The sequence below is a fragment of the Mixophyes fleayi genome, chromosome 7 (genome assembly GCF_038048845.1).
Source record: "Mixophyes fleayi isolate aMixFle1 chromosome 7, aMixFle1.hap1, whole genome shotgun sequence".
NCBI classification, from domain to species: Eukaryota; Metazoa; Chordata; class Amphibia; order Anura; family Limnodynastidae; genus Mixophyes; species Mixophyes fleayi.
Window position 1 is genome coordinate 96,471,778 of NC_134408.1, and position 24,473 is coordinate 96,496,250.

At 41.3% G+C, this 24,473-nt stretch overlaps 1 pseudogene; it reads left to right on the top strand.

Annotated features, from left to right (window-relative positions):
- Positions 1-362: 362 nt before the first annotated feature.
- LOC142098529 (E3 ubiquitin-protein ligase MARCHF7-like) lies at positions 363-11,060 on the top strand (annotated as a pseudogene).
- The last annotated feature ends 13,413 nt before the right edge of the window (positions 11,061-24,473 follow it).

The window sequence follows — 24,473 nt, forward strand, 5'->3', positions numbered from 1 at the left end:
AAAAACATGGATTTTCCAAAAAAATAGCAAAACAAAACCAAACAAAACCAAAACTAAAACCAAAACACGCAATGGCGGTTTTGCAAAACCAAAACCAAAACCAAAACACGACGGTAATCCAGATCCAAAACCGAATCCAAAACCAAAACACGGGGGTCAGTGACCATCTCTAGTAATAACTACCACATTATTTAATATTAGTATGCCAAGTAATTAGCCAAACAGCATCCAACATGTAAAATAATATGTATGAGAGTATATATGCCAAGCAATATACACATGATATAATATACTCAATAAAATGTAAGTTGCCCAGTACTGTGCCCAGAAAGAAGCCTCGGATGTGCCCAAGAGGATGCCCCATGATATCCGCAGCTGTCACCTCAGCTAAGACCTGCCTCTTTCTTCTGCTCAGTATCTCTGGTTCAGGTCAACCCAGTGTAACACAGGGAAGCTATTCCACCAGGGCCTCTATCACAAACTAGTCCATTCTGGTGGCTAGTGTAGAGCAGATCTGAACCCTATCACGTACTGTGCAAGTAACAGAGTAGGGAATGGTGAGCAGCACTGGCTGTTCCCTGCTCTGTTTATTGCTAGATGGAAAGAGCCACTGGCAGCTGTGTGACACTGGTTTCCTGAAAGAAACAAACACACAGAGAGATCCCCCAGCACACTGCTATAGCCAGCAACAGATCTGCCATTTCTACTGTAGATAAAAATGCAAAAGTCTTAGTTGCACACATTTGCAAATGTATGTTAAAGCCACCCGCCACTCCACGGCACTTTTGCTAATAGGGTGGTCCTAACTCTAAACAATGAGAGTCCCATATATTTGGGCCATACATATGTGTTTATAAATTGAGAGCTAACTTACCAAAGAGGTACCCCAGAAGCCTCCAAATAGCAATCCAATGTCAGCACTCCCCCTCAGCTACTGACACCAACATGCCTCTCAGACACTGTGCGTGATCCAAGGTTTAAGACCTACATTGAGTCTTTACTTGTAAATGAGCGAGATGTTAACTTTTGCAAGGAGCTATTGCTCAGCAAGTTGGCCGCTGAACTGGACCTCGGCTTGACGACGTGTCCTCCTTCACTTTCTCAAGCTGCTGCTGCTTGTAAAAAATTAAAATTTCCCAAAAAGAAGCAGGGAAGACGCAGGGGGCAGACCAGAACAATTTAACATCTGGGCTGGTTTGAAGGATTTTTCAAAAAAATGTGTCACCTTGCCCATAACTCCATCCAATACGAGTATAAACATGCAAAGGATGGTGGAGGATTATTTTCAAGAGGTAATTGATATGGAAATGTCAGACAGTCCCTTTCCTTACTGGGAGGAAAAGCAGGCCATTTGGAAACCCATGTAGAAACTTGCTTTGCAATACCTAAGCTGCCCATCCTCCAGTGTGTACTCTGAACGAGTATATAGTACAGCCGGGAACTTAGTCAGTGATCGCCGTAGAAGGTTACTTCCCAAAAATGTGGAGAAAATGATGTTTATAAAAATGAACTACATCTTCCACGAGGAAGGTCTTCACCATCCAAGACATCCAAGCACTGACTGTTCTCTAATGGCGGATTTAAGCGGCGATGAATTGATAGTCTGTGATGATGACGTACACACTGATGAGGGTGAGGAAGAAGATCCAGATGATGACGATAACATCTTTTTAAAACTTTCTATTTAAGTCTAGGGTGCAATCTACCCCCAAAGAGGAAAAGGACTTGAGGCATTTCCATATCACGTACCGTCTTGAAAGGCTGCTGAATGGCCAATTTATCCTTAAGGGTAGGGTGTCATACACACAGTGACCCCAAAATGGCTTTCTCCATTTCAATTAATATTGTACAGTCTATAACGGCTGAATTTTTTTGTATTTTCCACAAGTGGAGGGGGGCCTATAGAGACAGAAACCAAACTGGCTTTCTCCATTTCAATTAATATTGTACAGTCTATAACGGCTGAATTTTTTTGTATTTTCGACAAGTGGAGGGGGGCCTAGAGAGACAGAAAGCAAACTGCCTTTTTCCATTTCTTTACATATTTAACTACAAGTGTAGGGTGTAATATACATCCAAAGACGATGGCTGCATTGCCAATATGCATAGATAGAGAGGAAGACAATTTGTTTTGTGTGTGTAGAATTAAGGCCTACCTACCAGGAATTAAACTGTTTTTTTGATCATTTTTTAGCTTAACAATTAGATTACTTATCCAAGAAACAGGTGGAGCACTAAATTTCATTATTTTAGCCCCAAAAACATTGATTTTGCAACAACCAAACAAAACCAAAACCAAAACACGCAATGGCGGTTTTGCAAAACCAAAACCAAAACCAAAACACGACGGTAATCCAGATCCAAAACCGAATACAAAACAAAAACACGGGGGTCAGTGACCATCTCTAGTCTAAATAGTTGCATAACCACCCATAGGGACAGGAGCTGAGTGTCCTGCTTATAATTCCTGACAAGAACATTTTATTTTTATCAGGTCTACAAATAACTGAAATTATGCAATGAATAGTTCTGTAGATCAAGTTTACCTTTGTACCTTCAATAACATTTTCCAGGTCTTTCCCTTCTGTGTCCAGGCTTGTACACCTTGGGGAGTGGCACAAGTTACCAGCTTCTGTTTCACTGTATAAATTGTGGTTCTTGTTACCTAGGACTCCAGCCCATTGCGGCCTTCAAGTAGAGATTGGACTCTTAGAGACAGAGATAGCCTTGAGCATTCCTGGAAGACACCTTCACCCATTTATCAGCGCAGCTCAGGAACATATGCGCGCCCTATATCTGGGAGCTTCTTGGCAAACAGGAGCAGGATTGTAAGTATTCTACTAGGATCACTTCAATTCTAATGAATCCAGTAAATGCTAAACATGGATTAAAAACAAACTTAACATTATAAAATAGTTTAATAATCACTGTGAAATCTTTGGAATCCACACAAGAAATGTTTATTTAAAAAATAGTGCAGCGCTTACTGGCTGTCTAATGTGTTTTCTCTAGTGTGTTTTATATACCCATTTATCATCTATTTGTTGTCTCTTGTCCTGTATCCTGCCCCTGCAAGTGAACTGATGTAACCTTACATTCAGGAGCACACTGGATGATGTCACAATGCACGGACTACAACAATGCTGGCTGGGCTAGCTGCTCGGTCATAGTTCACACAGCTAAAGGTGTACATGCAGCAGCCATTTATTTTCTGTGTAAAATTTAACTTTTTCTAAAGACACATATTCACAGTTTATCTATCTTCTCCAGTCCACCTCATCATCGTCTTCTCAACCATCTTGGTAAGATCCATTGGAGAGATCTCAAAGCACTTATTCTGGATTGCAGAGTCAGCAACAAGATTGGGATTCCAAGAGGCCAAAGCTGTCTTATTCTGGTTGTACTCCTCTGCCTGGTGTAAAAAGTACCAGTTCCAGCTGCAGTGCTACTACAGGTATGCTGACCCCTTCCCGCTTGTTCCTCCCTAGATCTAAAATTCACTTCTGGGTCTGGTGTAGAGAACTTTGGACTTGGTTGTGATGGAAGGTACATCTTACCTAGCCAAACATTAGTCCATTGACTAATGTTTGGCTAGAACTCCCTATTACTTGACTACTACTCCTAACCCCAATGTGCAGAAGATGTTTGGGTAGCCTTTAAATAAGAATAAACACCATGTTCCGGATCATGCGGTGAAAACTAAGATGACCCTACCAAATTATGCCACTGTTTGGAAAGTCCCTGGTTAGGTATGTGTAGATATTACTGTGCTTGACCAGACTACGAGAATATATGTTAATGAGAGTTTTATGTATCTTGACAAGGGGCCTGGAAGTATGTGGGTCAGCCCAAAGCTCCAATCCTTTTTTTTCTATATGTTCCAGTGAAATGTGGGGAACTTGTTCAAGGATTTCTCTTCCACTTCTGTTATGGAAAAATACAAGGACAAAGTCATATCAGAATATACTGATTTATTTTATACACACAGTACAGACCATTAAAATAAAAATGAGCAATGGCTATTAATTATACACCTTTTATAGCCTAAAACTACAATATAATTATGTTGATAACTGCGTCATATAGGCTTTTTTTTTTTTTTACCAATAATATCACCCCATTGCCTATAGCAAAATAGGCCTTACCACAACCTCACTTTTCTCCCATCATGGGGGATACATTTTATTAGATAAGTTGAGATATAATACCATATCATATGTCAGCATATTAAGTATTGAGTAACTTCTGCCAAATAAAAAATTTGATTTATTAACTAATATACTATTAATCCTTATGTATCTTAAGTATAACATGTTTTAACTTCCATTTTTATCTGCATTGTTAAACAATGACTCTAGGGTCAGGAAGTAAGTTTATTATATATTTCCATGAGGTGGTTAATTGTTAACAGTTGGATTTCTCTTGATCAACACAATTAATAACTCTAGGCCCATAAGGATTGATAGAGCAGCTAGAGTATAATATTTGGCTAAGATGGAGGTGTGATTATATGAACTGTGAAATGCACAATTCAGTTTTTAGGATGGCTGAGGTATGTCCTAAACTGGATACTATAGGGAAATATTTTATTTTCCTTTCACTGACATCACTAGTCAAAGATAGCGATAATTTTCAGTTTAAGCTACTCGGCAGGGGCATAACTGGAGAACTAATATGTTAATGGAACTTTTACAGGTTTCTAACATTCTGGAGATCTAGTGTGTACTTTACATATTGACATGGAAAAGCCTGATCTCCATAATCTACTAACACTTAATTGCTGTCTCCAGATGCATCAAGCAGGTATGGGCGGTTTCCTAGGACCTCTTCAGTGGTGTTTCATTCTGATCTGACAATGGAGCATGAGAGAGAAAGGAGAACTGACTCCTCTATACATGGAATTCTAGATTATGAACATGGAAATAGTGATAATACACCTTCATGTAAGTATTTTGAATGATATGTAATATATTATTGCAAAGTTTGTGTACACGTACATTTATGTTTTTGTTTTAAATTGTTGTAATAAAAATAGATCCCACATCATTCTTGATTTCTATCTCACAGATAATATTAGATTTTCTTTAACTCAACAATTCCCCTTCAAATGGCACCAAAATAAGATAAAATATTTAGGTATTTACATATCTAAACAATATAGTCAGCTTTTTCAAGCTAACTACCCAATACTACTATCTCAAATTAAATCTGATTTAGAGACCTGGAGTAAAAATCTCATCTCCTGGATAGGACGTATTAATTCAGTTAAAATGAACATTTTGCCTAGATTACTATATCTTTTTTAAGCCCTTCCCATACGCATCCCCCCTTATGTTTTCAACCTACAGAGATCAACGCGGGATGGGGGTTTTGGGGGTCCCCAATTTTAAAAACTATTTCTTGGCAGCACAACTAGCCCAATGTATTTTATGGAATTCTTTGGGTTCCTCCAGAGTTTGGGTCTCTATTGAAGCCGAAAGCTTGGGTATTTGTTCCGCTTCCTCTCTCCTGTGGCTCCCTCACACTAAATGCCCTTGGTTCGCTCTTTGTCACCCAGTTGTGTCACATTCGCTCTCTCTCTGGGACCGAGCAAACACAAAATTTAATCTCGCCCCAGCTCCTAGTCCAATTGTTCCTCTCTTTGATAACACTGATTTTCCACCAGGTCGTATAATCTCGTTCTTTGATTATTTGAAAAAGAGCGATGTTTACTATCTTAATGATATCACAAAAGATACTTCTTTTCCCTCATTCGAAGACCTAAAAACTAAGTTCAATATCCCCAACACTTTTTTCCCCCAATATTTACAACTAAGAAATTTTCACTCCACCACAAAATTATCTTTAACAATCAGGCCGTTTGAACTCTTTCGAGTCACTTTTCCTCCGGCGATTTTCTACCAATGGCCTTATATCTTTGCTATACGGGGAGATGAGGGTCCCTGACTCAGACACCCAAGATTCCCATGAGCGAGCCTGGGCGGAGGATCTGGGAGATCCCTTAGATAGAGAGGATTGGGATGAAATAAAATCCAACATGGCCTCTAGCTCAGTCTGTGTGAAACTGAAAGAAAACGCCTATAAGCTTCTTTATCGATGGTACTTGGTCCCAACCAAATTACAAAAAATATATCCGGACTCATCCAACTCATGTTGGAGAGGATGTTCATTGAAAGGGTCCTTCCTCCATATCTGGTGGCAATGCCTCAAGCTTGTCCCATTTTGGTTGGAACTACGGAACTTTGCATATCAGATTCTACAGGTTGACATCCCAATCTCTCCCAGATTTTTCCTTCTCCCACTTGGAATTCATCCGCTACCAAACACCAAAAGAAAATGTTCCGTCACATAGTTTCTGCTGCATTGTGTCAAATTGCCACTAATTGGAAACAACCCACCGCGCCTACTATGCAGACAATTATTAATAGGGTATGGGACTCATACAAAATGGAGTGTATGACATGCATATTGCGTAATACTTCTAATTCATTTGATAAAGTCTGGGCGCCGTGGATATAATTTTTTCAAATTCAAACTCCTTTTCTCCTATGATTTCTCTACAACAATCCACTTGATACCCCTTCTTAACCCTTTACCTCTTTTCCCCCTACCTCTACCTTCCCTCTTCGATCTTTTACCCTGCTTTCTCCTTCTTTTCTTCTTTTGGTGGCTTGCCGCACCGCCCCCTATTCTATCCTGCCCACCTTCTGTGGACTAACTTCTCTTTTCTGTTTCTTCTTCTTTCTATCTTCAAAGTAAAATTTGGTCAATGCCTTGATTCGTCTCTTTATGATATATACTGAATGTATTAGTCCCTGAATACACATAACTTGACTGTATCATAACATGTCTTGGACTGATGCTTATTGTTGACCTTTGCAAAAATAAAATCTTTTAAAAAAAAACAATAGATCCCACATCACCATAGCTGTGAGCCAGTCAGCGGTGACTCCTGGTCAATTGATGGGGGTGTAATGACATGAATATTCAGTCCACAGAATGTGTGCACAGATTTCTGTATCTTACCCCCACCATCACACATCTTCAGTCTGTCTGCTTCCATTGCAGAAGTCTTTCACCAGGCTCTTGACTGTGGGTCAAGTGGACCTTTTGGCTATCTAGGGTGAGGAGGGGCTTCACACTGCTGTGCCCCATCACTGATCCTCCTGTCAGTCACTAGTGTCCTAAGCAGGGAGGATTGAGTTACACTGTCTGACCCCCTTCATGTTTATCTTCCTAAATCAAGGCTGCCTAATCCTTTGTGGTGCTTCTTCTGAAAGATTTTTCGTCTCTTAAGCACAAAAATACTTTGGTCTTGAACATTCAATGGCTGCCTGAAGCTATGGCAGTCTCCTCTGTCAGGATCCTAACATCCCCATATTGGGAGTCCATGTGCAGTTCTCAGCTTTTCTTTCCAGGAAGCTTGGCAGTTTTGGCTACTCTTAAGGTCTTCATAAGTCATGGCAGCTGTTCTGTGTTGGCTTTTGGTTGTCTAAGCAATATCCACTTGTCTCCAGTTGACAGTCAAGCTCCTGCACTTGCATGGCTAGATTATTAAAAGGGCTAAGTCATCACGGAGGCCCAGGACAAGTGTAGAGGTTTATGGGATCAGTTTTCTAAGTCATAAGTCATTGATGCATCTTTCCTGGAAAATTATCTTCTATAGAAAATGCAGCTATTAGCTGTGCTTAAAGTGGTGACATGTAGTACAATAAGCACAGCATAATCAGTTTAACACTATTAAACAAACATTAATTCACTGAATATATATATATATTTTTTTATCCTTGCCATGCTGCTGGTAAACTATGGGGACTATGAACAACACTTGTTCTGTGGAGTAACGCAGCATAACTGCAGTAACAACTTGTGTTTAACATGATGACTTAATAAAGGAAGCCATTGGGATATCCTGTCTTAAAGGTCTCTGAGAAGTGCATGTTGGTTCAACTTTCCCAGTCAGAGAAACCTTCCTTTTGTACCAGTCCCATTGGTAACTAATTACTATACATATTATCTCTTGGGATTTTGCGATTGTAACACAATTGTGGTGACATTGCACCTTTCACATCCTGACTCTGCTTTATATAAATTTCCCTTACTCTAAAAAGTGTTAAAATAGAAGCTATTCTTGTCCTAGGACAGCAATGCATTTGTGGCCACAGAGTCTTACTATAGCTAGCTGGCTTCCCAGGGCCGGTGCTAGGGTCATTGGCGCCCTAGGCGCACTGTCAAAATCGGCGCCGTGACACTGTCGGGCCATGATGATGATGTCACGCCCGACAGTCAGTGAGCGGAGGAGAGGAGACAGAGCTGAGAGGCGGCAGTGTTGATCAATAACCCCTTCCCCCCTCCCCGTGGATTTATCTGAATGCTGTGCGACGGCCGTGGAAGGTATTGTCAGCGGTCGCCGCACAGTTTTAAAGGAATTTTATTTCTAAGGTGCCCTCCAGAGCCCGGCGCCCTAGGCAAGTGCCTAACCTTGCCTAATGGGAGCCTGTGGCTTCCACTAGAACAGTATCTCATGCCTCTGTGGTCGGCTTATTTCAGGGTTTCTTTTTCAGTGTAAGGTCAGGGAATGCATGTGTATGAATAGATCCTCAGAAATCTTGTAATAACCTTCTGCACATAATATAAATTCACTGCATGTATGTCCTGTATCTGATTACATGCTAATGTTCCCAAATCTATTTTACTGCTCAACTTAATGTGAAGTACATAAGGTGCGATAAGTAACACGCTCCCTCTTTATACAAGCTGTGAATTTGCACCTATTGTGACACACCCATTGTATGTATCACTTTCTGTGCAGGTTTATACCTCCTGTTTGCCAGAGATATTTAATATAGTTGCCCTTTCGTTCCATTAATGACATGTAGAACTGCAAGCATTTAATGCTGTAACCTAGGTGAAAAGGAGTTGAGTCAAAATACACCACAGTATATTGCTCACACTACTCCTTTTTGACCCAAACAAGTGTGTCCTCTGGCTTGCCTTGTTTATTACTTGCCAGGGATCAGATGAGAAGCTGGTACATATTTTACTAGGTTATCATTGCAGCAATTCTTTGAGGTTCTCCTTTACCCTAAAACACAACCCTCTTATGTAGTCAGGAATGAAGGTGGTTAGGCTAAACCCTTTGTTCTCATGGGTAGACTCAGTTGCCAATAAGGATGCCCTCTGCAATTCCTTTTGTCTAAGGTATTCTTGGCCTGTACATTAATCAGAAACTGTTTCCTTCTGTGTCCGCATCCCAGACACTCAGGATTCGAAAGCTTTGTGTTTTTTTTGTGCATCTGGGTCACCTTAATGAGTCGTTGCCCAAAAAGTGTAATCCAATGTGCCTGCCACTTGTTTTGAGTTTAACCAAATCATTTTTGTCATATGCGATGTGGATGATCCAGGGCTTATTTACAACGGGTGCTCTGTTTCTTCGCACTTCCAAAAACATACTAGTAGGCTAATTGGCTGCTGACAAAATTAACCCAATGAGGCGGAGACTGATGTGGGACAAATATTTTCTGTATAGCGCTGTGGAATTGGTGTCGCTATATAAATGATGATGAAATGTTGATATCAGTTGTGGCCACCTACATTTGAGGCTAAACTTGATGGGTCCTGTTGTTTGTGTTGAGTTGTAGGAACTGTCAGTGTTTAGCAATGTTTTTGAGCTGGCACACGGTCTGTACCTCAATATGTTTTGTGCTATGTTCACCACTTGGCCAGCACAACAAGCATGGTCGTAGGGTTCATTACCTGTTTACCATATACATTTTGTATGTGTTTAGCATTTAAGTTTTTAGTTTACCTGGTCATCTGGACCTGACCAATCTTAAACCTTCCTGTTGTTAGCATTTGTTTCAAATTTGTATGCTAAAGTTCTGCTTGTAACTTAATATACTTAACTGTAAAATATATTTTTTTAAAATGCAGATCTTCAGGACAGAGTTTCTTCATGTGCACAGGGCGCACGACCAAAAGAAAACTCTCTAAGCACAGTTCAACTTAACACATCTATCAACCACCAGTTGCCTTCTCAGGGTTCCTCATTCAGAGATTCAAGCAGGAGTTTAAGACCAGTAGCTTCTACAGATTTACGTTCTCCACAAAGGGACAACTCATTAGACTTTCGCAGTGCCACAAGTAGAAATGAAGCGGTTACAAGGATAACATCAGGAAGAATATCGCCTGTTCAGCAAAGACCTGCTAGTGACAATACAACCAATACTGAAGGCAAACGTACAACAAGGCATTTACTGTCTCGCCTTGCATCTAGCATGTCTTCAGCCTTTTTCTCCAGGCGATCCAGCCAGGATTCCATAAACGGAAGGTCACCAGATGCAGAAGAAGCACACTCAAGTCTATGTAAAGCTTCTCCTCAGCCAAGCCCTGCCACACCTGGTAACATGGATACACCAGAAAATAGGCCTTCTGAACAATCTCGGGGATTTACATTTCTTAGGAGGCGGAGAAGGGGTCTGTCAACGGTGTCTCTAAATCAAAGTTCTGAATCACAAGCTGAAAGCTACAGGTCAGAAGACTCTGAAATGAGGACTCCGGCATCATGGTTACCTTCATCTCTTAGGAATAGGTGGACACCTCTCTTTTCTAGGAGAAGACGGGAGGGAAGACATGAAACTGCCAGAGCATCTACCTCTGACTCAGGTAGGATACACAGTCCTTTAAGGAGGACAACTCAAAACTCAACATTAGGTGAAGCACAAACTGTTCCTCAACTAGCTGCAGCTGATGCCAACTTTACACCATTGTCTGCAGACTCCCCTAGTGGCGCTGCAAATACTGCTTCTATAGCAGATGCCATCTTCAGCAGGAGAAATTCAGGAATTTCAGACATGCTTCCCAGCTCCTTCTTACACTTCTCAGTGCCGGCTGCTCTAGGGAACTCCTTATCGGATAATGTCATGGTAACTGTAGACCTTGTTCCCTCAGGTAGGACAAGTGATGGACAAGAAAGTGAAAAGTCTGTAAACTCATGGGACCCTGAAAAACTTAAGAGAATTCAAGAAAGGCAAGTTTTTATTTGTGGTTGTGGTGATTAAAGGACTTTCTCTTAAGTTAGACAGGACGAATAGGTCCTGGCCAGCACCATACAGTTTAAGAAAAGTTTCTCCAGGCCATGGACTATGGGTCTGATTCATTAAGGATCTTAAATGAAGAGGATTCTTATTTCAGTCTCCTGGACAAAACCATATTACATTGCAAGGGGTGCAAATGAGTGTTCTGTTTTGCACATAAGTTAAATACTGACTGTTTTTTCATGTAGCACACAAATACTTGATAGCTTATTTGTACACTGAAATTTAAAGTTGATATGTGTGTGCTACATGAAAAAACAGTCAGTATTTAACTTATGTGCAAAACAGAATACTAATTTGCACCCCTTGCAATGTAACATGATTTTGTCCAGGAGACTGAAATGAGAATCCTCTTCATTTAGGATCCTTAATGAATCAGGCCCTATAACCTTAAATGTTCTTATCTGTGTTCTTGCACAGGGGAATGTATCTTAGTCAGTGTTATGCTATCTGCATGTGGTGGCTATAAGCACAGTTGTCTACCTCTTTGCCCACACTTGTCATTTAGTCTTTATGATGCCTGGCCATGTTCTCCAGTAATGGTGATCTAGGAGACTGCAAACAATTAGACTAATGTTTACTCTTAAATTCCCAAAAGCCTCACATGTTAAACCTTGACTATATACTGATTTAAGAGGATATTTAAGCTTTGTTTCCTATAAAAATGTTGCATGCCTCTGTTGCCCTTTTTAGACATTTGTTCCTAACTCTGTATGGTCCTTTGTCCATGTGCTGCTCAAAAACCAGGAGACTCGTACACTACCAGACTAAAAGTAAAAGCAAGAGCCTAACACACTAGTGTAAAATGTCAAAAACACTATTTGAGAGCTTAATGTATTTCTCTGATTAGGTCCTGGTGGTGGGGTGGTTTATGTATGTGTTTGCATAAATATTGGCAAGTTGTGTATTACAACATAGATAGATTTGATATTTTTTTTTTTAGCCTCCATCTGAAGGATTTGGAAGAGGAGGAAAGTGACTTGTGTAAATTCTGCCTGACTGGAATGTCCACTCCAACAGATCCCTTTCTTGAGCCATGTAAATGCTCTGGGAGTCTGCAATATATACACCAAGACTGTATGAAGAAATGGTTACATACTAAGATCAGTTCTGGTAAGTGCTGGATTGTTGCCTCTGACTTGCTTGCATACACTAAAATCTGGAATTGATCCCCCCCAGATTAAAGATATTGATAGTTTTATGTCTTCTGTATCGTCCAAAATATATTCTACCCATATGCCCCTTTCTTAAGTAAGACACTGAACAATTGTCAGATGTGGTTTCTAAATGGCTTGGAAAAACTAAACTGTTTCTTCTGATTTAATCTAAATGTCTACTTCTGAGCAATAAATCATTCAGATTAGCATGTGCCATACTATACTATATGTTCTATCTAATGTAAAAATGTCAGGGCCGACTTCTCAGCCAAGATCCAGACTCCAGATGACATCTATTTATCTTAAATGATAAAAGCTTAAGCCCCAATGTTGGGTCTGTCACAAATGTTAGACATGGCCAGTTCCTAACACAAGCCAGTCCAGGGCTGAGAGTGTGGGAGTTGAAGGACTTGGTGGCTGTGGACTAGGTTTGCTAGAAGCCCTGTGTTTCTTACAAATGTGTCCTGCTTGGATGTAAAGTGTAAATCTGGTTTATTCCTCTGCATTCACTGAAATTGCCAATTTAGTATAGAATATTGGAAGGAGGAAATTAGCCAGATGGCTTGACTAATGAGCAGTATGCTCTTTAGCCCAGGTTATTACTGACAAATAACGTGTGAGTGACTATCTGGTTTTTGTTTGATCTATTTCAGGTTCTAGTCTAGAAACTATAACTACATGCGAATTGTGTAAGGAGAAGCTGGAGCTGAACCTGGAGGATTTTGACATTAAAAAACTTTACCGGGCGCCCGCAAATGAGAGAGAGTAAGTAACTCCTGGATGCAACGCTGCCTTGTCCTCATCATGAGAATCTTCAATAGACGTCATTGAACGTATTAGATAAGGAAAAAATAAAAGTTCTTTTTATGCTCTTAATTAGTCAGTTTTGTTTGTTTTTTTTAAACTTTTCATTCAACTCCTTTAAATTTTTGTCTGGTAATGACTTTCCATGTTCTCAGAGTGATACATAAAATAGGCTGCAAATGGTATTATGTAATGTGTCGGAGAGCAGCCTCTGCTATCTTCCAGATCTGACAACTTATCAAATAATCAAACCGGCAAACAGTAGTTTACTGTAATGGACACCCAGGATTCCAGCCTAAATCTTGCGCTCACGAATCCCTTAGTTTAAAATTAACTAGTGCCTTCCCCAAAACAGGCGCACACTCCCACACCTCTTCCCAACTGCCACCATGTATGTATAAGGCTCATAACAAACCTCTGACTTAATTACCCAATTGCACACACTCTGCGCTCTTATAGGTAAGAGTTTACATTCCCCACATTGGAATTTAAATGGTTAACACAGCCATGCAGTCAACCTCTTCTAAACAGGCAGGGAATTTGTTTAGAGCAATAAGGACAGTACTTAAATTTAACATATAAAATAGGTACAATGCTTACAGGTTATAAAAACAATTAATAAAAGATTATATACCATAAGCAAAACATGTAAAATAAAAGGATAGTTTGAGTATAAACTTGCATATGAGTTGTATAATCTGCCCCAAGGGAAATTGGTTTGGAAAATGGACAGCTTGTCAATGTTGATTTCCCAAAAGTTTGACCATATCTTCTAAGTGGTTTCCTTTTTTTTTTTTATAACTCAAATTTTTATTCAAACAAACTGGGTGACAGCCAGCATACAAATAGATAACAGAGACATAATACAAGAAAAAAACTAAATAGAAAAAAAAAGGCAATCACTGTCACAGCAAATATTAGTAATTGCTGTTCCTAGCAACATGTGGCACAAAAACTGAAAAACGTAATGACACAGACAATGTCCTTATTATTATAAAGGGAAGTGGGTGGGCGGGAGGGAGGGGGTGGTCGTCTGTGCTGGTAAGAAAAAACAGGACGGTGTCTCAGACCTCAGGAGGAGTAGCTTTATCAAAGGGATTATCATAAACAGAAGTATCTGATACGAACGAGTCAACCTACACGAGGGGAGGTATAGGGGATATCAATGGTGTAACCAAGGGGCCCAGATTTGATAAAACTTATCGTCTTTATCGCGGAGGTGGAAAGTGATTTTTTCCATGATAGCAATGAACCAGACATAGGACTTTAGAGAAGAGACGCGGGGAGGTGCTGCACTTTTCCAGCCTTTGGCTATCAGGCACCTAGCGGCCGCCAAAACGTGCAAAGTCAATTTTGCAGAGGGGACATCAGCATCTTGTATAGGGTAGAAAAGGAGGAAGGACCAAGGATCCTTCTGGATAGGGAATTGAAGAAGGGAGGAAAGGAGAGAAGCTACTCTATCCCAGAAGGAGGAGATGACAGGGCAAGACCACCAGATGTGAAAGAAGGTACCCCTATGGGCGCAATCCCGCCAACAGGCCGGGGAGGTTGTTGGGTACATTTTAACTAGTCTGTCAGGCGTAAGGTACCATCTGTAGAGAATCTTGTATGCATTCTCCTTAATTAGAGTGGAGATGGAACTAGAGGCTACATTCGATCTGATGGTCTCCCAGCAGTCCTCCTCCGGGGGGGACCCAAATCGCTCTTCCACTCTCTCTCTCTTGGCTACTCCCGGAGACCAACAATTTGTCTAGAAGCAGATTATAGATTGAGGAGATCATGCCTCTCCGAAGCGGTGAGGAGAGACAGAGGGACTCAAAGGAGGATATAAATGGAGGTGAGTTGCCCGACAGTAGAGAGAGAACGAAATGCCTGATTTGAAAGTATTGGTAGAATGGTGGGTTTAGTGTGGGAAATTTGGAGCGGAGAGCATCAAAGGTTATAATACCTCCTTGATCTAGGAGGTCCCCGGCAAATCGAATACCCGCGCCGGTCCATGATAGAAAGAAGGACTGAATTCCACCTGGGGGGAAGGCAGGGTTGAGCCATAATGGCATGATATTCAATGAAGTTGAGGACACAGAGAGATGGTTTTTACGGGTCTCCCAGGTCCGGGCAGCATATAGAAGGGTAGGGAATCTCTTGATCCTTGCAAGCCTAGACTGCTAAGGCAGGCCCCAGATACTAGATAGGTTTGGTAGGGAGAGGTAAGCTGCTTCTATATCCGCCCATGCGTGAGAGGCCGGAGGAGCAAAGGAGGTGACAATGGAACGGAGGTGGGCTGCCCAGCAATATGCTTTCAGATCCGGAAAGCTCCTACCTCCGCATTTTGTAGGTTTCTTAAGCTGGGTTAGTCGGACCCTGGGAGCCCTACCCCGCCAGACAAATTTAACTAAGTGTCGCTGCATAGCAATTAATTCAGAGATGAGGACCCTAACGGGGAGTGTCTGGAATAGATAGAGGAGTGGGGGGAGAACAGACATTTTAACGGCGATGTTCCTGCCCAGCCACAAGATAATTAGGGGTCTCCAGGAGAAGATGTCAGATATAAGTTTGAGGAATAGAGCCGGGTAATTCTCCTGGTACAGGGACTCATAGGTGGTATGATTTACTTTTTTAAAGACACTTTCCCCCTTTTCCCTTCTACTGGGATGTTGTCTCTAGGGGAGGCCTGTGACAGTTTTACAACCACAATTTATATCTTCCCTGTTTAATCTCCAATGCTAAAATGTAACACTTTCCTGGGGAGTGTCACATAGACCTATTCTTATGATTGGTAAATTTGTATTGGATTTATTAATCTACGGATACCAAACAAAGGTTAAGTGTATTAGTTGAGTTGATACTCATTTTCTGTCATTCCCTGCAAGACATAGCATTATTACATATGGTATGCCCTTCCTCATCCTATTGTCACATTTCAATGCAGAAAATCACAGCTAAGAAGCCCGGAATATGGTGAAATACACAATATTTCTCTTGCACATACAGTTAGGGGACACTGCTCACCATGGGGTATAGAGGGAGCTGTGTGGAGTTAGGCACTAAAAAGACCTCTTTGGCCTGCTCCTTTCCCCTTTATGCCCCCTCTCACCAGAGATATCCGTTTTTTTTTAGTGCCACTGGAGTAGGCACATATTGCTTTCACTTAGAAAAAAAAATAATTAAATAAAATTAAATCTAACAGCAGTGTTCGTGAACACTGCAGCAGGGAGGGAGAGCAAAGACAGAGCTTAAAGCCATAGTTTCCCCTCCAACTTACGCTGAACACTAAAATAGGCTGCCGGGCAGAAGTGATCACTCGGTCACTTAGACAGTGACCAGGGACACAAACGCTGGACCAGGACAGCATGTCAGACCGCACCAGGAGCCTCGGCAGCAGCTCAAGTCTCCCATTTCCAGGTGGGATGAGATGGAGCTGACGGCAGACTCTGCCTACACCTGCGCACCACAGCAATGTTGAGGACAGACAGCAGAGGATGCCAGGTACCAAGTTGTGGGGAGTTCACTGGCAGGGAGCTCTGGGCATACAGCTCCAACCAGTTTTTCTGTGACTGATACAGGCGCCATTTTGTGAACGGGAGGAGGTGTTTTTTAGTGGGGGGGGTGACACTCCTTCCTGGGCTTTTCTCACAGCAGCAGCCATTTCACGCTGCTCACAGCCACTGCGGTGCCTGTCACAGTTCTCCTGAAGGAAAAACTTTTCAATTCTTAGGCTGAGTGAATTTCTATATCATACTTTTTGCCTGCAATTGATTGTATGTAATATTTTCCGATATAGGTATAGTATTTATATAGCGGGCACTACCTCATACACACACACAGAATCGCATATAGTACTGATATATATATATATATAAAATAAAAAATATTACATAGTACAGCGCGTAACTCCAATTTGACCAAGAAAGTTTAATAACAGTCCAAGTTGGACATTGGATTTCCTATGTACAGGAGGCAGCCACAGTTCCCACAAAGCCAGATGGTGACCTGGAATAATCTATAATAAAACAAATAGGGAGGGGAGCCACATAGTATAAAACTGTATATACTAGGAGATATACAGAAGGTGTGCCATAAATAAGAAGCTCAGTCATCCATATGAGTGAAAGAAAGAGATAGTTTCTATAACACTCAAACAGCAAGGGTGAATGTAAGTAGATGGAATAGACACTGGAACTCCTGCACCTCACCAATATAAAATGTGCGTACCAGATAAAAGTTCTTTAAAGCTTATCTGTATAATAGATGATGATTTTTCACATAGAATCCACTCCGTTATCACCCCTCAGATGTACACTGGGCAGGAGTCATATACAGTGCTTCTGGAGTCCAGAATTGATACTCAGTGGTAGCCAGATTATGTAGACGGAAAAAGAATCATATAGTATAATACTGTATAGCACCAATTTTATTACATACAAAATGCAGAATTGCACTTACATGAATAAAAACAATACATGCTTATCTGGGTATCTTTTAAAAGGGGGGGATGAGACCATCACAAAGGAGCTTCATATAAGCACATCAGCTATTTCCAACTGCTCCGGTATACATCACCGCTGATGAAATGTGCAGTCACAGATTCCCTCTTTACCGCAATGTCCTCTACGCGTTTTTATCTTCTTGCAAAAGACTTCCTCAGGAGGTAAAGTATTATGTGACTCTCCCGGTCACGGACTTAAATAGTATGCATCCCGCCAACTTGCGCATGCTCACAAGTGGCGTACTGTGACGTTCTACGTCACCCGACCTCTATGGGGCGTTGATCACATGTCCTGGTGTTCAAAAAACTTTACTGAACGCACAAACTGACAGACTATTGTATTCATGCGTCGCTAAGCGACCGCTAACGGGATAGAAATACATATGAATACTTTGTACCAAGATTATAACATGAATAATTCTAAAAATAGACAATAACATCGTTAATACACCTTAAAAATTAAAAGATAAAATTAATTAACATGCCATATAAAAATATGAACAATATGTAAAGTATGTAAAATATGTAAAATATATCTAATGGCGTGATCCCAATAACATTAGATATGACCAAATAGTAAACATCATATACTAAAAATATGTACAAAAACATAAAAATGACCCAACATATCAGTAATCAGAATGCCATGTATTCAAGACTCATCAAGTTGAAATAATCTCCTGTATTAAATAGGCCCAAAAAAACCTATAAAACCTATAGAAAGGGGGCTATTTCATAATTATCATTAAACCCATTGGGCACTAGAGTTCCCAATGTGTAAATCCAAAACATCTCTCGTTGGGAGAGGAGCTTTTGGAGATCTCCACCCCTATCTCCCAGTTGAACATGCTCTAACGCCATGAATTTTAAAAATTGGGGATCTGATTGATGAATTTCCTTAAAATATTGTGATACAGCATGACTTGTCACTTTATTCTTAATATTTCTTACATGCTCCTGGATTCTAGTTTTTAGAGCTCTTTTTGTCTTACCTACATACTTGTAGCCGCAAGAGCATTCCAGGAGGTAGATGACAGACATGGATAGACAATTCATCAACTGTTTAACTTTGAAGTCCTTAGTGTTATTATAATTAGAAAATGATTTGTTTATTGGAGCCGTATACTTACAGATATTAGACTGGTTACATCTAATACTTCCCTTCATGTCTAGGAAAGTACCAGAATTCTTGCTAGAAGCAATACATTTCAGACGACTAGGTGCTAATACATCCTTCAAATTAAGATTTTTCCTAAATATGACTTTAGGCGTTTTTGGAAGGATGTCATATAAAATGGGGTCTTTCCTTAACACATTCCAATGTTTTGACAATGTTGATCTAATTAACTGATCTCCACTACAATACGTGGTAATGAATGACACATCATCATTCTTAGTGTCTTTCTTTGAATAAGATAAAAGATCTTGCCTATTAAGACACTCTGCTCTTGCTATAGCATCATCTAACAGCTCTCTGGGATACCCTCTCTTATAAAATCTCTCAGAATAAACATTAAGTTGCTCTTTGTAGTGAATCGCTTCACTACAATTCTGTTTTATACGATAAAATTGAGAGTACGGAATGTTAGTCTTCCATTTCTTTGCGTGTGAGCTCTTAAAGTGAAGGTAGCTGTTAGTATCTACCTGTTTTACAAAATTCTGAGTGATTACATTTTCGTCTTGAGCTATGAGAACAAGGTCAAGGTATTCTATCCTCATTGGATCACATTTCATCGTGAATTTAAGATTAAAATTATTGTCTCCAATGTAACACATAAAATCATTCAAAGTTTGAAAATCTCCCTTCCATACTATGATAATATCATCGATATATCTCTTAAACAAAATAATGTTGTCTGAATATGCGTTCTGGCTATAGATGTACTGATCTTCCCATGCGCCCATAAATAAATTTGCAAAACTGGGCGCAAAAGTTGTACCCATAGCTGTTCCACACAACTGGAGATAAAAATCATTGAGAAATTTAAAATAATTATGGGTTAATGTAAATTCAATAAGTTGGCCGATAAAGATTTTGTGCTCATTAGATAAAGAGTCATCTAAATTGAGAAATTTGTTGACTGATTCAATACATTTTTTATGTACAATCGACGTGTATAGTGATTGGACGTCAATCGTCACCCATAAAAAGTCTTTATTCCACTTGAAACTCTCAAAAATTTGTAATACCGATGTGGTGTCTTTTATATAAGATTCCAATTTAAGAACGTATTTATTTAGAAATACGTCAACATACTTAGACACATTAGAGGTCAGGGAATTTATCCCCGCTATGATCGGTCTCCCAGGTGGATCTATCAAACCCTTATGTATCTTAGGTAAGTGATAGAATATCGGTATGATTGGATAGCTAGAGCCCGCTACTGCAGAAGCACACGCGTACAACTTCTTCCTTTTTATGGTTCTTTACTGTCAGGATGGTAATAATGTTTTGACACCGTATACTTGCACAGCAATTATGGAGACCCTCAACGCTTACTATACTTAGTCCAGCTCTCTGTCCAGATCAGCCTGCTAGCCCAACGTTGATCTCCCTGAACAATGAAACAAGCAGGGTTTTATATCTGACACTCCTCCCACAGGCCTAGCTTGATGGACAGGTGACATACCCACCTTCTCTTTAAAAGGAAACGCCCATCCCTGGCTCTGTTTAGACTATCAGACTCACCCTGTCTGTTTGCTGAGAGGAAGCAGCTTTTAAATCATGTAAGTAAACCAATTTTAAACTACACACATGTTTTTACCTGGCTTAATCTCCACCTAGGTACATAACTGTGCCAATGTTTTACTCTACTTCCCTGCCTTCTCTGCATATTTTCAGCTAAATGCCTCCTTTTGTTACAATATATATATATGTATATATATATATATATATATATATATATATATATATATATATATATATATATATATATATATATATATACTAATATTCCTATGTACTGATATATAATAATCTGTGTTACTGATTTTTCTGACACAAAAATCAGTGTGTGTGTGTGTGAAATACTACCAGACTGTATTATACAGAGTGTGTCTTGTATTTCTCTCTCCTTTCTGCATTGTCATCATGTCAGAAGAGGGACTAGTTCCAAGTCCAAGGCTGCCGGTACCACTTTGGTATCATATTTTTCTTGTTGAAAGAGCCAAACACAATTACCTTGTGGACAGCCAGACCCAGGTGCTCTATGCGTGACTTGCGAGGCTGAGGACCTGGGCCAGCGCTCATCTGGGGGAGGAAACTGGCATTCTCTATTGCAGAGCTAAACAGAGACACCATATGTTCTGGGATGGTAGGTGTTGACAATCCTAACTCTCTTGTCCTAGGGACTCAGTCTGCGGACACACTTTCCTGGAGTTGCTCAGACGACCTGTCCCGAGGGAATATCAGTGATGGCCATTGCACCTTCCTGGATGCAAAACCTGGAAAGATCTATACAAGGTCTGGTCAGAGTTTCTTCATCCCTGGAATTAGAGTCTTCAGACACTGACCTCCCTCTTATGGAGGATGGTGAACTTGTGGAAGACTCAGTTTTCTGCATGGAAGGATAATACCACGAACAGGCAAGGAGTGGGGGACCTCATTCTAGCGGTAAGACAGGTGCTAGACATCTCTAAGAAAAAACAGGTGACCTTTCAGGTATCCATGTTTAAAAGGAAAAAGAAACTATTTTTTTTCCATCCTCCCCACAATTGTCAGAGATTTGGCAAGAGGCCAGAATGAAACCTGATAGTAGATATCCGATTCCCAGAAGGATTCGCCTCAATTATCCGTTTCCAGACTCTACAGTGGTGTCATGGGAAAATCACAATCACACCAGCGTGGATGCTCCCATTGCGCATTTAGCAAAATCCACCATTATTCCACTACCCAGTGCTGCTAACTTAAAAGATGTCACTGATAGAAAATGTGAGGGCATTCTAAAATCCATATATTTAGCTTCAGGCTCTTCCCTCCGTCCCGTGATGGCAGCAGCTTGGGTGATTAAAGTGGTGGAAAAGTGGGCCTCTTCCCTCAGTGATGGCCTTCAGTCGGGAGTTCCTAGTGCTGAACTGTCATCCTTGGCCGACCACATTAAGGAGGCAGCCGAATATTTGGGAGACGCAGTACTTGACGCAGGTCAGGGATTATCCTGGACTTCCTCCCCGTCAGTGGGGCTAGACACACACTGTGGTTGAGATCCTGGGAGGTGGAATCCAAAAAGGCTTTGGAGGCATTATCATATGATGGCTCAGCATTATTCGGTCCACCCTTAGAAAATTTAATCTCTCAGGTCACTGGGGGACGAAGTGCGTTTCTGCCAGTGGTTGCTCCCAAAACAAAAGGTAGGCATTTTCACTCCTTTTGTTTTGCAGGCAGATCCAGAGGCAACCCCACCAGAGGTCATTCTTTAGCACCTCGGAGAGAGGCGCAGCAAGGTAGGCAGGCTTGAACAGGGTGGCGCCCAAAGCCAACAGGCAAGCAATCTGCATGACTCCTTCCCCCCCCCCCCCTTCCGGAAGTACGGTGGTGAAGCCTGTCTGCTGATGTACGGACCAATAGTACAGTTCTACCACAGACGCCTGGGTAAAAGGAATAGTTCGCAGGGGTCATATCATAGATTTTTTGGAATCCCTCTCCACAAGAATGAGCCAGGAGGGTGGCCTTTCTAAAAGCTAATCTCTCCCTGTTGGGGTTAGGGGTGATTGTACAGGTCCCAAAAGAACAATGGCGGTTGGTGTTTTACTCACATCTCTTCCTGGTACAAAAACCAGAACTATTATACCTTCCCATTCTAAACATAAAGTCCCTCAATGCTCCCTTGAGGGTTCCCAGTTTCCACATGCAATCAATTTGTTTGGTAATAAAGGAACCAAACAAGTTTTTAGCATCCTTGGACATCAAGGAAGCTTACTTTCATATACCAATATGGCAGGGACATCACAACCTCCTCAGGTTTGCGGTGGACCAATCTCATTTTCAATTCCAGGCTCTGCCCTTTGTTCCGGCAAAGGTGCCAAGATGTCTATGAAAGTCAAGGCAGTGATGGCTGCAGTCTTACATCAGCAAGGAGTAACAGTCCTTCCGTACTTGGACGATCTCCTGATCAATACAGATTTGGTGTCTTGGCTGAGTTCCCATCTGCATCTGACTGCACAGACCTTGCAGTCTCACTGCTGTATTGTAAACTTCAAAAAATCCAGTCTAGTGCACACTCAGCGCATGAATTTCCTGGGCCTTTTGTTTGACACCAGTTGCCAGAGGAAAAAAAATCCGAACCATGCAACAACAGGCAAAAGCTTTGTTGTCCCCGAAGCGTGTATCCATCTTTCAGTGTATGAAGATGATGGGAGGCGTGGTGTTGTGCTTTGAGGTGGTGCAATTTGCGAGATTCCATTCCCGCCTCTTCCAGCAAGAGTTTCTTTCCAAGTGGAACAGCTCAAATCCCCATTTAGAAGCCCAGTTTCTTCACCTATCACCGAGAACCCGCCTTTCCTTGTTGCAATAGACGCGAGCAGGAAATCTCAATTAGGAAAGACCGTTTTCAGTATGGGATTGGACAATTGTGACTACGGATGCCAACCTGTCAAATTGGGGAGCGGTGACTTTGAATCTCCGACTGCAGGGCCTCTGGTCCACAGAAGAGAAGAAGTTGCCCATCAATGTACTAGAGTTAAGGGTGGTCTTCAAAGCGGTGGTCCAAGCACAGTCCTGATTGAAAAACAGATCCATTCGGATTCAATCTGACAATGCCACGGTGGTGGAATATATCAACCACCAGGGGGAAACCAGAAGTCTTCTGGCCATGAAGGAGACGACCAAGATCATTGTGTGGGCGGAACAGTGGGTTCCTGCCATCTCAGCGGTATTCATACCAGGAGTGAACAACTGGGAAGCAGATTACCCGAGTAGCCTTGCCATTCACTCGGGAGAGTGGTCCCTCCACCCGGAAGTTTTCTCACTGATTGTGCAAAGGTGGGGTCAACCGGAAGCCTCTTGGTTGAATTGGAAGATCACCAAGTATTGTGCCATGTCACGGGATCCCCAAGCGTACCTAGTGGATGCCATGGCCGTTCCTTGGAGGTTCTGGTTGGTTTACAATTTCCCCCCAATTTTGATGTTACCCCGGTATTGAAGAAGATCAGACATGAAGGAGTCAAGGTCATTCTTCTGGTACCCGATTTGCCAAGAAGACCATGGTACACGGATATTCTCGCCATGACAAAGGACTTTTTTTGGAAGCTTCCTCTCAGGAAAGATCTGCTCAGTCAGGGTTTGTTTTTTCATCAGGACCTAGCGCAGTTGGCTTTGATGGTGTGGAGGTTGAAACCTTAATTCTCTGACTTAACGGTCTCTCAGATAGGGTCATTCAAACAATGATAAAGACTAGAAAACCAACAACATCTTCCAGAAATAACCATTGTGTCTGAAAGATATATATAGGTTGCTGTTAGCAGAAAAGTGTGTCAACCTCTTCCTTCCGTTTAGCATTCCTTCAAGACGGGCTGGATAAGGGCTTGCGGCTGGCATCCCTTTAGGTACAGTTGTCGGCCCTGTCAATTTATTTTCAAAGGCATCTGGCTCTGCTACCAGAGGTACAGACTTTTCTCCAGGGGGTCTTACATTTTCAGCTACCCTTTGTTCCTCTGTTGGCTCCTTAGGACCTAAACTTGATCCTAACTGTGTTACAGAAACCACAGTTTATGAACCGCTGGAATTTATTTCCTTCAAGCTTCTCACTTGGAAAGTTGCTTTTTTGTTGGTAATTTCTTCAGCAAGACGTGTTTCAGAGTTGGCAGCACTCTCCTGCAGAGCTCCCTTCTTGGTTTTTCATGACGACAGGGCTAACTTGAAGACTCTGCCTTCCTTTCAACCAAAAGCTATATCCAAATTTCATATAAACCAGGATATAGTTAGCCCGACGTTGT